General features: G+C 43.2%; 1 long non-coding RNA gene across 1 annotated transcript; it reads right to left on the bottom strand.

Moving 5' to 3' along the window:
* Window positions 1-7,150: 7,150 nt before the first annotated feature.
* Window positions 7,151-12,875, bottom strand: LOC144303661 (uncharacterized). The gene is made up of 3 exons (XR_013370649.1): window positions 12,611-12,875; window positions 8,555-8,695; window positions 7,151-7,379 (listed from the first exon to the last, which is right to left on the bottom strand). It is a non-coding gene; the product is annotated as an uncharacterized LOC144303661 (long non-coding RNA).
* Between the last annotated feature and the right edge of the window lie 608 nt (window positions 12,876-13,483).

Raw genomic sequence — 13,483 nt, forward strand, 5'->3', positions numbered from 1 at the left:
GAGGAACTTGACAAGTTTATGGGGAACATAAACTTGAATGTCAACATTTATGGAGGCAAGAGAAGGAGACTTAAGAAGCTAAGTCTGTGGGACTTGGAGAAGACATATGCTTCAGAATAATGGACTTTACTTAATCCTATTTCTGTCTAGCTCTCATCTATCACTGAGTCCAGAACCATGCTGGCTTGCTCACCATCTCTACAGAGCAAACATCTTGCTTTTTACTGGAGCAGGAGAGAGATACCTAGCTGTGGGGCATAGGGAAGGGTCTGTAACTTATGCAGATTTCAACAAAATCTTTGTGTTTTGGCCCCTTTCGATTCCCATCATCTTCCAAATACCAGGAACCATCAATTCCCGACCTCTCCAAAATTTTTTGGAGCAACTCCTATAGCTTTTTCTTGGCTTCCTCTTAGATTTTATTAGGTTTTTAGGTTTCTCTTCTCTGCTCAGTCAGCTACTCTCCTTCTTTCAGCTTCCCATCTTTCAAAATGTAGTTGACATTTCTTGTCTGATGGCTCCTCTACAGCTTTTTTGGTATTTGGAATTTATGCCTTCATTAATTCCCTCACTGTCATTTTCAGTAGGTTGTAGAGAGAGTTTATATAAATGCTTACTCTTAATTTTCCATGTTTATTTGAATCAGAATTATTTTATAAGGCTAAAATATAATCATATCACTCCTCTTTCTTAAATCTGTTGTTAGAACTGTAACACCTACAGCTTTAATTCTAACCTTATGTTAGCACACAAAATTTTTCATGATTTGATTCTTGGAAACTTTTCTAATCTTAACCCAACAGTCCAACATAGTGGGTTATTTGTTATCTTTCAAACATACCTCCTGTGTCTTGTTTTCAAAGCCATGCATAGACCATTTCCATTACTTGGTATCTATTCTTCTTCCTCCTATGAAATATAGTGTTACCTCCCCTATGAAGCTTTCTTCTACTTCCTCCAGAACAAAGTAGTTTTCTTCCTATGGGTTCACATGGCACATAATATACTTGTACAATACAATATCATTTCTATTTTCCTAACTTTACAATGGAGAATTTAGATGTAGTATTTCCTAGTCCCACAGTGGAGGACTGCTGTACATAATATCAGCCCTCAAGGGCTAAGACCCCTGGGGTGTTATAAAACAGAGGGCTCCACAACACAAAACCTTCACCTGGAAGTCAGGATTTTCAAGTTCTGATTTTTGCCTGCCTTGGGCTTGCAGTACATAATCTAGCATAACTCACTCTGGTCTTTCTGCTCTCAAATGTGTTCCCTTGTAGGTTAGGGATATCTTCCAGAATGTCTTCACTTTCTGGAGAAGTGTTAGGAAACTGCTTTGAGCTTCAGAGCTCTTGAGCCAGCTGTAACAAAGTCACGGGCAACTCTGTTTTCAAACTCTGTTGCTGAATTGTTTCCTAATTGTGCTAGGTAAAGCCTTCCTTCCAAATGTAGGAAAAGGACTCCCCCATTGGTGAATGTCCTACATCTATGCACTAGAAACTACCTATACCTGAGGCTGTGCTGTTCTCCCCAGCAGTTACCTCCCCTGGCAAATATCACCCCGGCTTTCCACAAGATGCACCCTCTTTGCCTCATCTTATTTGCTCAATACTGACCTCAGATGAGGCTACCGCACCCTACAGCTGTCTCTCTTGGTAATCATGTCTCAGGCCAGGATTTGTTTTGTAAAAGATCCAGCTGCATGGAAAGTCCTAACAATTGCAAACACTTGGTAGAATCCTCAACATTTGTTGCTGAAACTCTCAGGTGAGAAAACTTGTTAAAGATTGATCCCTTCGATGACACTTCATCTCGATTGTCTGTGAGCCTTTTTTCAGATGCCTGACTGGAGACTCTCAGACAAACATGTTCTTCCTTCAGAGTGTTCTTCGGAGCATGAGCTCTGCAGCTGGCCAGCCAAGGGATTTTGTTCTTTTTCTGCTTTCTAGCTTTTGGCAGTTTACCTATTTTTCTTTTATGTTTGCACTCCGGTAAAGATAGTGCCAGTTGAGAGACTCCAACAAGATAACGTGTGTAAAGCAAGTAGCACACAGTAGGTATCCCCTTTTGGCATTTCTCCTTGTGGAAGGAGTGTCTGGGTTCTCGCTAGTGTTTTTCTTCTACCTTTCACTCTTTCCAAAAACAACGTTGGTCTTTTCTTGCTCTTCTCTCTTTCATCTTTTTTTTCAGGATGAACACTTTTTGGTTTAAATGGTAACTTTGAAAGCTTAACAAAATAGATTACATTTTGGCCAGATATCTTGCATCTAGTCTGTGACTATTTCTTTTTCACTTGCATTTTCTTTCTTATTTTTTTTTCTGACAGTTTGCATTTTTCTCAGTTTGGTGGCTTTAGAGGTAATTCCAGGTGGCGTTTAAGAGACTTTTTCTTCAGGCATTCCTGTTCATGGTTGGAAGGACAGAGAGCCGGGCAAGCCTGCTGCTCATTGGGGGAGGTGGTGGTCTGGAAGGGAGTTGCTGGGAGTGGTGGCAGGGAGGTGTGAGGGTTGGGAAGCAGGAGAGTCACAGAAATTCACACACAAGAAATGAAGCCCCACAACAATTCATGGAGCTTGCAATGTTACCAGGAACCCAAACCACTTTTTAGGGGTATTCTTTCCCCTCCCCAACCGTCTTCCCTTCCCCTTCCCCACACATTCTGTTCTCTTCTCATTTAGCACGTCTCATAATGACCATCCTGGCACCTCCCCACCACCCCCCTCCACCGCCTGCCCCATCTCCATGACCTTCTTAAACCTTAGTCAATATCATTGCCCAAACCTTTCAGGAAGGGACTCTAATTGGACCATTCTTCTTTCCCCATCTGACCCTAGGTCATTGGCCTGCCTATTGTTGGGCTGTCCTTAATCAGAGTCCACTCGGGCCCAACTGTGCATCGTCAGGAATGCAGCACCACTTGGAACCCTGTGGCTTCCTGGATCTGTCCTTCCCAGATGAAGGTAAGTCTCGTAGGAATCCCTGGGGGGGGGCACCTGGGTGGCTCAGTGGTTGAGCGTCTGCCTTAGGCTCGGGTCGTGATCCCGGGGTCCTGGGATCGAGTCCTCCATGGAGCTCCCCACAGGGAGCCTGCTTCTCCCTCTGCCTGTGTTCTATCTCTCTCTGTGTCTCTCATGAATAAATGAATAAATAAAATCTTTAAAAAAAAAGAATCACTGCGGCTATTGCAGGGCACTGGATTTGGTAAACATGACTACTGGGATGCTGATTTGAAAAATTGTTTTAAATGCAACTAATAGGTCAGAAAAATATAATATCCTATGATATGAAGTATTCTCAGGAAATTCCTCTAGTAAGAATTTGTCCACCTGTGGGATCACTCTCCTTCCTTTGGAAATATTCCTTTATGGGAAAGCTGTTGGCAAATAATTCAGAAGCGACATTATCTCAGACTTTAAAGCCTCGCCTCCCAAAGCTCCTAAGTTGTGACATCACAGGCAGGTTCCCTAGCCCATTTAAGAGGGAGTGGCCAAGGAACACATGCCGGATTGGAGCCAGCATACCTGCCCATGGGGTTTGATGAGCAACAGGGCCTCCAAGTGTGTCCTTGCACACACACATCCCACACATTGACACAGTTGTGCTTGCCAAAGGGGGGTCTTCCCCTCTATGGTGGGGACCTGGCACTTATTTATGTGACCAAGCCAAATCATTGACACAGACATCAGATACATTCTTTTTTTCTCAGATTGTCTCATGTGTCACATCATGTCTAAAATCCTACGTACACCCAGGGGAGATTCAGGAATCCTCCCTTGCCTTCCCCTCCTAGGTTTGCCAGCGACCCTCTCCTCTTCATCTCTCCATCCTCCTTTGTCCTCTGCCCCAGGCCCCCACTATTGCTTGCTCCATGGTAAATCCGTGTTCTCCGATGCCCCCCAGTGTGGCTTTAGAAGTAACTCTGCAAGAACATCTGGTCGGTGGAGCCGAATCGCCATCAGTCATCTGAATCCTGCACTGAGAACATGAGAGCACCCACGAGGCCCAAACTGATAGGGTTGCTGCTCCTGGGATGTGACACCCAATTTCTCCTTTTTCTTCTCTAGTTCCTAGAGACAAGTCCCTCAGCTTGAATGATGCAGGTGCTCTACTCTGCTGCTTCTCCTTTCATTCCTATTTTCTCGAAGCCAGCTTTCATAAATCATGGATGATGGGGCACTGGCAGTTTAGTTCTCCTTATGAGCATGAAAACTGGGACTCCAACCCTCATTACTTATCCCCACCCATTTTCATTTATTAAATGTGAAACGTCACATTTAGCCTTCCTATCGAGTTCAGTGTGTCCTTTAAGAAATAAGAATTTAAAGTACCTCTATCATCAATGATAATTCTTTTACTACATTTTAATTTATTAAAAAAAAAAAAAAAAGATGACTTACCCAAAAGCACAGTCTTTAAGCAAGCTAGGTGGCGAATGTGAGACAGAGAAGAGAGGAATTTATTGTTTTTAGCAACTTTTCTCCTTTTTGGCAAGGATCTTTTGAAAGAAGTGGGTCAGTTTCATGCTGCTGTTCAAAAACTATCCCAAAGACCATGTTGGTGTTTTTAGTCTGTTTTCTACATAAAGAGTGTTTCATGAAAGACACACCCAAACAGCACAAGACCAGAGCTTGGGAACCTCAATCTGTTCCAGAAACCAGAGTTCCCACATAACTACATAATGTGCTGCTATCAGGTTACGGGCCTGCCACAATTGCCTAATGTAACACTGAGTTCGGGGCGCTGCCGTGGGGAAGTGCAATTACCAGAGGGGACGGCTCATGCTGAGTGGTTGCAGTCCTCGAGAATTAACATGCACTACTCCTGGGCCCGCCCTGCTCCTCCTCAATCTTCAACCCCAACGATATGCAGGATTAGACTTCCCAAGGTATTTCCCCCTCTCTGAGGTAATATTGCATATCAGCTGCCATTTCTATGACACAGAGGTCAAGGAAAGGATAGCATTTAATTGCATTGCTGGTCTTGCTTGCATGATCATGTTTTCATGCTTCCGAAATGTCTTTTATTTTAGAATCTCCAAAATGATTTCTGACAAGACCTCTGATTTTTCTTTTGTAGTGGGAAAAAAAAAAAAAAAGGCTGATTTTCTAGAACAGGTTAAGGATGGTGATGGCTTGTGATTAAATTTAGTCATTTTCAAATACAATTTGAACCTCTGCCCATTCTTGTTCCTAACTCTCTACCCAGTCCCAGATCCTGTCCAGAAATGAGCCAGGCTCACAAGTAGAATTCATGGAGTTCAGGAAGTCTAGCTGGATGACAGGGTTGAATTTTGATTTCACACATTTATATGAAAGCAACAGGTAGAAATAGAAGACAAGACCCAATTCTATTTATTGTGGTGGTGTTTCCAGTTGAATTTTGTGTATCGAGGCTTCCAGGAGTAAAGCTCAATCTGGATCACCAGAAACTAAAGGAACTCTGATGTACCTATGAGAAAAACCTGAGATTTCAACCCTTTCCATTTATTTCTCAGTTCCTATTTGCAACACATAGATTCCCTGATGTGGTCCTGCTCAGCCTCCAATTCCCACCCTCACAGCCTTGGTGGGCCACCTCCTCTGACCCTTGATGATCTCGTCCCCGTGGCTTCTAAATCCGATGTCTTAAGCCAGCTCCTAGCTCCCTCTGTGTCAGTATGGGTCATGGTTTACCTCTTTTAATAGTGAATTCCTTGGGTGAAATTTTTCCAGATGTCCTAGAGAACTAAACAGGCAAGAGGTTAAATAGTCCTGTATAATGATGATTTTCAAAAATTTTCTTAAGTAGCAGAATGTTCTTCAAATTAAATCTTATTCAGGTGCCCAATATCTGAAGCCAATGACCATGGCACTGTAGAGATGTTCCGTCATGTTGACCATCAGGAACCTTCACGAACTCAAAGGCTCCTCAGGACATGAACTGGAACCCACTAATATACAGGATTCTAAAAGGGAAGAGGGAGCCAAAATGTTTGCGGCTCATTTCAACAGCTGTTTCACTCAGTAATTATAACTTTATTCCCATGACCTGCCTCTGAACCTAAGCTTCCTGGATTCGATTCAGAGCAAGGGATGGGGGTGACCTATAGTAAAGCTGGCTGCCCAGCCCCTCAATTTCTTCTCCAAGTTTTTCCCCAACTTCCTGCTCTTGCAAATTCTGTGAGCCTCTCGTCAAAGGATCTAGATTCCAATTCTAGTTCTCGTCTTTCAGCTCCATGTCAGGAGCATTTGTAACTCCCTGGGACTTGATTTTGTCCTGGTTGATCGAGATAATAATACCTACTTTTCCTGTTATAAGGATGAAAATCAAAGGTAATCGTATAAAAGAATTGTATGAAGTAGGCCTTCTACTTTTTAAAGTTATATAGAATACATACACATACACTGCTGGAGACAAGAGCTGTATCACCAAAGAAGTTTGGTTAGACTGTAATCATCATCTGTAATCCTCATTAAAACCTTAATAGTTCTGGAGTACACACAGAGAATATAAATTTAGGAGGAAATGACCTTTTTTCTCAGCATCCTCCTGGTATTATGGACACAGAATTGACCTACAAACTTTGGTCACAAATCTCAGCATGTGCCAGAGGGAAATTTAAGAAAGATGGGCATCTTCTCTGGTAATGTATCACAGAGCAGAGGAGGGTCGCCAACTCAGATCTCTGGCAGCACTAGGAAAACTGAATTTCTGGACAACCAGTGTAGCATGTTTGATCAAGCACATGTGTGAGGCTGCAGACAGAGCAAGGCAAGTTTCCACATCTTTCCTGGGTCCATTGTGTGAAAGTTGCCATAGAACCCTTGTTGGCTTCAACGAATTTAAGCAGAAGCTCTTTAGGATCCTGGAGAGACTAGTGATGAGGATTGGCAGTGGCAAAAAGGGATACCTGTTAGGACAATAAGGCAGATATTAATCCCAGGGAAACAGCACTTTCCCATGCAGCTGCAGCTGCGAGGAAACCTCAGAATCTCTTTCACCACAGCATTTATAGGAAAATACTTCCCAGAAGTGAAAAGAAATGTCTGAGCCATTGCAGATCTAGTTCAACCCCTACCACCATCCTTGTTCCATCCTCATTCTGTGACTAAGGGAATGGAATCTGAGGGACAGGGAGAAGCCTGTCCCCTGAGCTGTGGTACCTTTGGAGACTCATCAGGGCTGGAAATCCATCAGCACATCTACCTTCCTGAATGTTCCTATATGGCACCTTACCTTCCTTTTAAGTCTTTAAGGCAGAGATGCCATCTTCTAAGATTGGGTATGCCCCCTGCCCACGCTGCAGTCACTGAGCACGCTGTCCAATTCCTGTGAGGTGAGGTGCAAAAGGTCCCCAGTTCTACAGAGGGCGATGTTAAGGTCAGGAAACCACAAGGCTTTAGAAGGGAAGGAAACAGAACAACTGGACAGAATTGTCAATGACAAGGTAGCCCCCAGAGGGCTGACAGGTGACTTTATAATATCACATAAAGTCAGCAACAACAGCTAGCTTGACCCTTAATATTTTTGATAACTTCTTCATTTGCTAAGTGTCTTGGTGTTTTGGAGTAGTTGTGGGCTGTGCAGCTAGTTTCCATGCATCATGGCTCAGAGGGCCCCTGGATGAGACCATCTGGACCCAGGCTATCCTTTCTTCTCTCTCTCCCAGCCTCTGCCCAGATGAACTGTTGCATCCCTTCGCTTGTCCACTCCCTGCCCATCTCCACTCCTGCCATGGCTTCCCTTTTCCCAGGCTGCCAGTGCCTGCCTTGGCCTGCCCTTTGGTTTTCCTCCCTCCTCACCCAGAAGAGCTTTTCTCTTCCCAGGCCCCTCTGTTCCCTCTCCCCCTCTTTGTCATAACCTGTCTCCTTCCATTTGTTCCCTTCCTGAGTTCCACCTTTTATTCACATCCAGTTGTCATCTTTTATATTTCTTTCTCTAGCCCCTCTGTTCTTTTTATTTATTTTTTAAAGATTTTATCTATCCATCCGTCTATCCATCCATGCCTCTCTCCATCAATCGATCAATCCATCCATCTATCCATCTATTTATTTATTTTAGATATAGAATGTAAGTTGGGGGAGGAACAGAGGGAGAGGGACAAGCAGACAGCATGCTGAGCACAGAGCCCAAGGTGGGGCTCTACCTCACAACCCACAGTCGTGACCGGAGCCTACCCAGCCCCAAAGATCTGTTGGGAAGAAAATAAGACCGTAGTACCTACTCCATTCAGCCGTGAGCCATATTTACTCACTCAATGATATAAATGCCCTGTATTCACTTTTACCTTTTAAAATTAATAGACAAAGCATACCCGTCTGGAACTAGAGCAGAAATACATGTTAATGGCTTTGGTAATGCAAAGATTATGTCTATAGTTGTAGTTTATTCTACAGAAAAAGAAATAAAAAATGTGGACCAAAGTTGATGGAGGATGAAATAGTGATGTAAATGTGTCACTTACAGTAACAAAGGTAACCAGGAGAAGAATTAAAAGCAGCAATATATGAGCTCAGAAGGTTAAGGGGGAGGAAAAGTGAGGGATAATATCAAAGAGCTAAATCAGGGGTACCTGGATGGCTCAGTTGGTTAAGCAGTTGACTTTTGGTTTCAGCTCTTGTAATGATCACAGGGTCAAGGGATTGAGCCCTGCATCAGGCTCCATGCACAGCATGGATTCTCTTTCCCCTCACCCTCCGTACATCTCCAATCTCTTAAAAAAAAAAAAAAAAAAAAAAAGCTAAATCATCATTTTAAGAGTAAATTGGTATCATTTAAAGCTAATAGATGTGGGATGCCTGGGTGGCTCAGTGGTTAAATGCCTGCCTTTAGCCCAGGGCGTGATCCTGGGAACCCGGGGTTGAGTCCCATATCGGGCTCCCTGCATGGAGCCTGCTTCTCTCTCTGCCTGGGTCTATGTCTCTGCCTCTCTCTGTGTCTCTCATGAATAAATAAATTCTTTAAAAAAATAAAGCTAATAGATGGAGAAATAGATATCTATGTTTATGATCCAGGATTACACATGGCAGAGTGGTTGCCTCCAGGGCATGGCATGAGGGTAGGCTGGCAAGGGTGTTGAGAGAAAACTGCTTTAAAGTTCTTCTCTATTTTTCTTAACCCAGCTCATTCTTATTTTTTTTTCATTTTTTTTTCATTCTTATTTTAATGCAACCTGAAATTGAAATTAAATCATGCCCCACTCTATGTATGAGTGCCTATTCAGGCAGAGAATACTCAGCAGCCACCAGGGATTAATTTTTTTGTTTACATTTACCTCAGGCTACATTTTTCTTTTTTTCACCCCTATTTCCCTCAGAATAAAATGACGGGGGACACTTGGGTGGCTCAGTCAGTTAAGCATCTGACTTAGGGTCACATCACGATCTCAGAGTCCTGGGATCGATCCCTGCATCCGGCAGGTTCTCTGCTCAGTGGGGAATCGGCTTTTCCCCCTCCTTTTATTCCTCTTCCCCGCTCATGTTTTCTCGCTCTCTCTAATAAATAAAATCTCTTTTAAAAGATATTTATGTATTTATTCATGAGATACACACAGAGGGAGAAAGAGAGGCAGAGATACAGGCAGAGGGAGAAGCAGGCTCCATGCAGGGAGCCCGACGTGGGACTCGATCCCAGGTCTCTAGGATCAGGCCCTGGGCTGAAGGTGGCGCTAAACCGCTGAGCCACCCGGGCTGCCCGATTAAAAAAAAAAAAAAAAAAAAAAAATCTTAAAAAGAATAAAATAACTGAAGTAGTGACTTCTGACTGGAATGTCCTTTCTTAGAAAACAAACATGATTTGTTTCCAAGCTGGGATTTTATGACTGACTAGTTTTATTTATTTATATATCTATGTAATTTTTAAAAATCGAAGCGTACTTGACATACAATATTATATTAGTTTCAGGTGATTTAACATTTTTAGATATAAGGAAGTGATCACAATGGATCTAGCTACCATCTGTCACCATACAAAGTTGTTACCTATTACTAACTATATTCCCTATGCTGTACTTACCCCCCTGTCTTACTTTCTTGCTACCTGAAAATTCATACCTTTTAATCCCCTCCCCCTATTTCACCCATTCCCCAACCTTCCCTCCTGTCTGGCAACCACTAGATTGTTCTCTGTATTTATGAGTCTGCTTCTGTTTTGTTTGTTCATTTATTTTGCTTTTTTAGATTCCACGTAAAAGTGAAATCACATGATATTTGTCTTTCTCTGTTTGACTTATTTCACTTGGCATGATACCTTCTAGGTCCATTTCCATTTGTATTGTTGCAAATGGCAAGATTTCATTCTTTTTTGTGGCTGAGTAAAATTCCGTGTGTGTGTGTGTGTATGTGTGTCGTGCCCATTTATCTACCAATGGACACTGGGAATGCTTATGAGTCTGGGCTATTATTGTATATAGTACTACAGTGAGCATGGCGGTGCGTTTATCTTTTTGAATTAGTGTTTTCATTTTCTTAGGATTAATACTCAGAAGTGGGATTGCTGGATCATATGATAGTCCTATATTTAATTTCTGGAGGAATTCCCGTATTGTTTTTCATAGTGGCTGTTCTGTTTGGCATTCCCACCAGCAGTGCATGAGGGTTCCCTTTTCTCTACATCCTCACCAACACTTATTATTGTTTGTCTTTTTCATTCTAGCCATTCTGACAAGTGTGAGGTAGTATCTCATTGTGGTTTGGATTTGTATTTCCCTGATAATGAGTCATGCTGCACATCTTTTCATGAGTCTGTTGGGCATCTGTATATCTTCTTTGGAGAAATGTCTATTCAGATCCTCTAACCATTTTAAATGGGATTATTTTTTTGATATTGAGTTGTGTGACTTCCTTACATATTTTGAATATTAATGCCTTATTGGTTATATAATTTACAAACATCTTCTCCCATTCAGTAGATTGCCTTTTTGTTTTGTTAATGGTTTCCTTCACTGCAAAAGTCTTTTAGTCCCCTTTGTTTATTTCTGCTTTTGTTGCCCTTGGAAAAGCAGTCCATTCACTGGGTTCAGTGCGGCTAAAATTGGACAAGAGGGCCAGAAATCATTGTCCCAAATGCCCATATGCCTGCATTTTCTTTTTGTGGGTGATGACACGGAGAATGTTCTGTTCTCACAGATGGCCTCCTTGCTGAAATGTAAAAAGAAAGCTGTAAAGAGCAATTCGCACCCTGTTTACTCATGTTTTTCTGTGCCATAGTACCCTTGCAGCTGCCTGCCTAGAGGAGAATATAGGGAGCAGTGGTGGTGGCTTCCCTCTTCTCACTCCCAGGGACCAACTTGGAAGGGTGTGAGGTGAGGACTCTCCCCCTGGCCTCAGTTCGGGTGCCCAGGAACAATCAAAGAACATCAGAGAGCCCAGCAACCCTCCTGGGCTACTGAAGTTCATGTGTAACCACCTTGCATAGCATCCCCCCACTGGGTATGTCCAGAACCCAAGTACTGACAGCCACCTAGCCCACAACTGAAGCAGTGAGGTAGACTGTGGGCATCAGCACAGCCTTAGGAAGTTAGGGCACAGACAGAGGAAGGGCAGGCACTTTTCAAAACTCTGAAGCAAAGATTTAGTCACTAGTACCCTAGTAGCTCTAAACTGTTAATGTTGTTTCTCCATACCCCTAATTTCCTCTAAGGGAATTGGTTCTACATTTAGTTCAGTTCTTCAAAACCACAGAATGAGGCGTACAGGATTAAGTAAATGGATCTTATATCCCTTGATGCCATCACAAATTTCTGGGTCACCTCATGTTGATGGATACCTGTTGGCCAAAGAACTCAGAACACCAAAGACTCATTTTATGTCAAATGACTTCAGACCTTGAAAAGTTAAACCCATTCTTAGAGGAGAGGAGAAATTAGAAACATGATATTTAAGAGACTGATAAAATTCTATGAAAAACTATGCAGATGCAAATAGGAATCTGCTTTCTAAAAATTAAGTTAAATTGGAGCCAAGAAGCAATACATGACTATGGGGCCTCTTGGGGCAGGGGAAACCCGGCAGGTGGAATTCCAGTGCAATAGAGTTCTGCCGATCTGGGGGCCCTTTGGAGGCAAAACAGCCAGGTGAGAGGTCTGCCAGAGAGCAGGACATGCCAGAGTAGCAAGAGGAGGGCGGGCCGGCTTCAGCTGCTCCTCCACACTCACATGGTGGTCTGGCCTTGGCACTGGAATCTTGCCGTTGATAATTTAATTTGTAAGTGTAATTCATGTTTCTCTAGAGAATGACACTCAAGGGAATCACAAGATGCTGTGCAATATACAGTGTTCAGACTCTAGAAAAGTCTCCCAGGGATCCCTGGGTGGCTCAGCGGTTTGGCGCCTGCCTTTGGCCCAGGGCACAATCCTCAGGTCCCGGGGTCAAGTCCTGCATCGGGCTCCCTGCATGGAGCCTGCTTCTCCCTCTGCCTGTGTCTCTGCCTCTCTCTCTCTCTCTCTCTCTCTCTCTCTCTCTCTCTCTGTCTATCATGAATAAATAAATAAGATCTTTAAAAAAAAAAAAAAAGTCTCCCTAACATTTCTGGGAAACCTCAAAGAACGTCCTGAATGGTTCCCTCTGAGTGACAAGAGTTTTATCACTGACTAGATGCCAGGGTTTGTCCTCCAGCTGTATCTCCTCACCTTGGCACTTTTAAGTGCCCACAACACCATCAGGATCTCTGTGCCTCGAGTGAGCATTGCTGTTGGTGGCTCTTCTCTGCCACCGCCGGTGTTGAAGCTGACCTTTTGTCTTAGTTCATTGGTTGCTATAACGGAAGACCATAGATAGGGTGGTTTACAAACAACAAACTTGTTTTTCACAGTTCCGGAGGCGGGAAGTCCAAGATTAAGGCAGTGGCAGATTCAGTGTTTCATGAGGGGATGATTTCTCATCCCTAATGGCCATCATATGTGTTACCATATGGTGAAAGGGACAATGAAGCATTCCAAGGTCTCTTTTATAAGGGGGCTAATATCATTGATGAGGGGAGAGCCCTCCCAAAGGCCCCACTTCCACATACCATCACAATGGGGATTAGGTTTCAACATATGAATGGGGGGCGGGGCGGGATGCACCTTGAATGTGACCAAGCCCTCTTCTCCTTCATTTGAAGGCTGCACTATGCCAAGTCCACTGTCCTAAAGTGGTCCCCTTACAGCACTGCCTGATGTTCTCAGCATCTTACGAGTACTTTATGCTTAGATTCCCCATGTCTCTATGTTGACTGAAGCATTTTTACTGGACAGTGCTTTTGTGCCTGACTCTGTCCTCCTTTAGGGTGGTTCTTTCCTGGGAGATTCATCATGCCAGGTTACCAGACATGCTCAGAAATACTTAATTCAGCAGGGAACCTGGCTTACATTCCAGGGAAAACCACCTTGCTGATTGCTTATTATGGATCCAGTATGTGCCCAGAATTGTACTTGGTTTTGTGGCAGAACATAAGTAGAGTACATTGCTTTTGCCTTGAGAAGCTTAAAAACACTTTGGGAAAACCAGATATGCACATAAAA

The sequence above is a fragment of the Canis aureus genome, chromosome 32, assembly GCF_053574225.1.
Source record: "Canis aureus isolate CA01 chromosome 32, VMU_Caureus_v.1.0, whole genome shotgun sequence".
NCBI classification, from domain to species: Eukaryota; Metazoa; Chordata; class Mammalia; order Carnivora; family Canidae; genus Canis; species Canis aureus.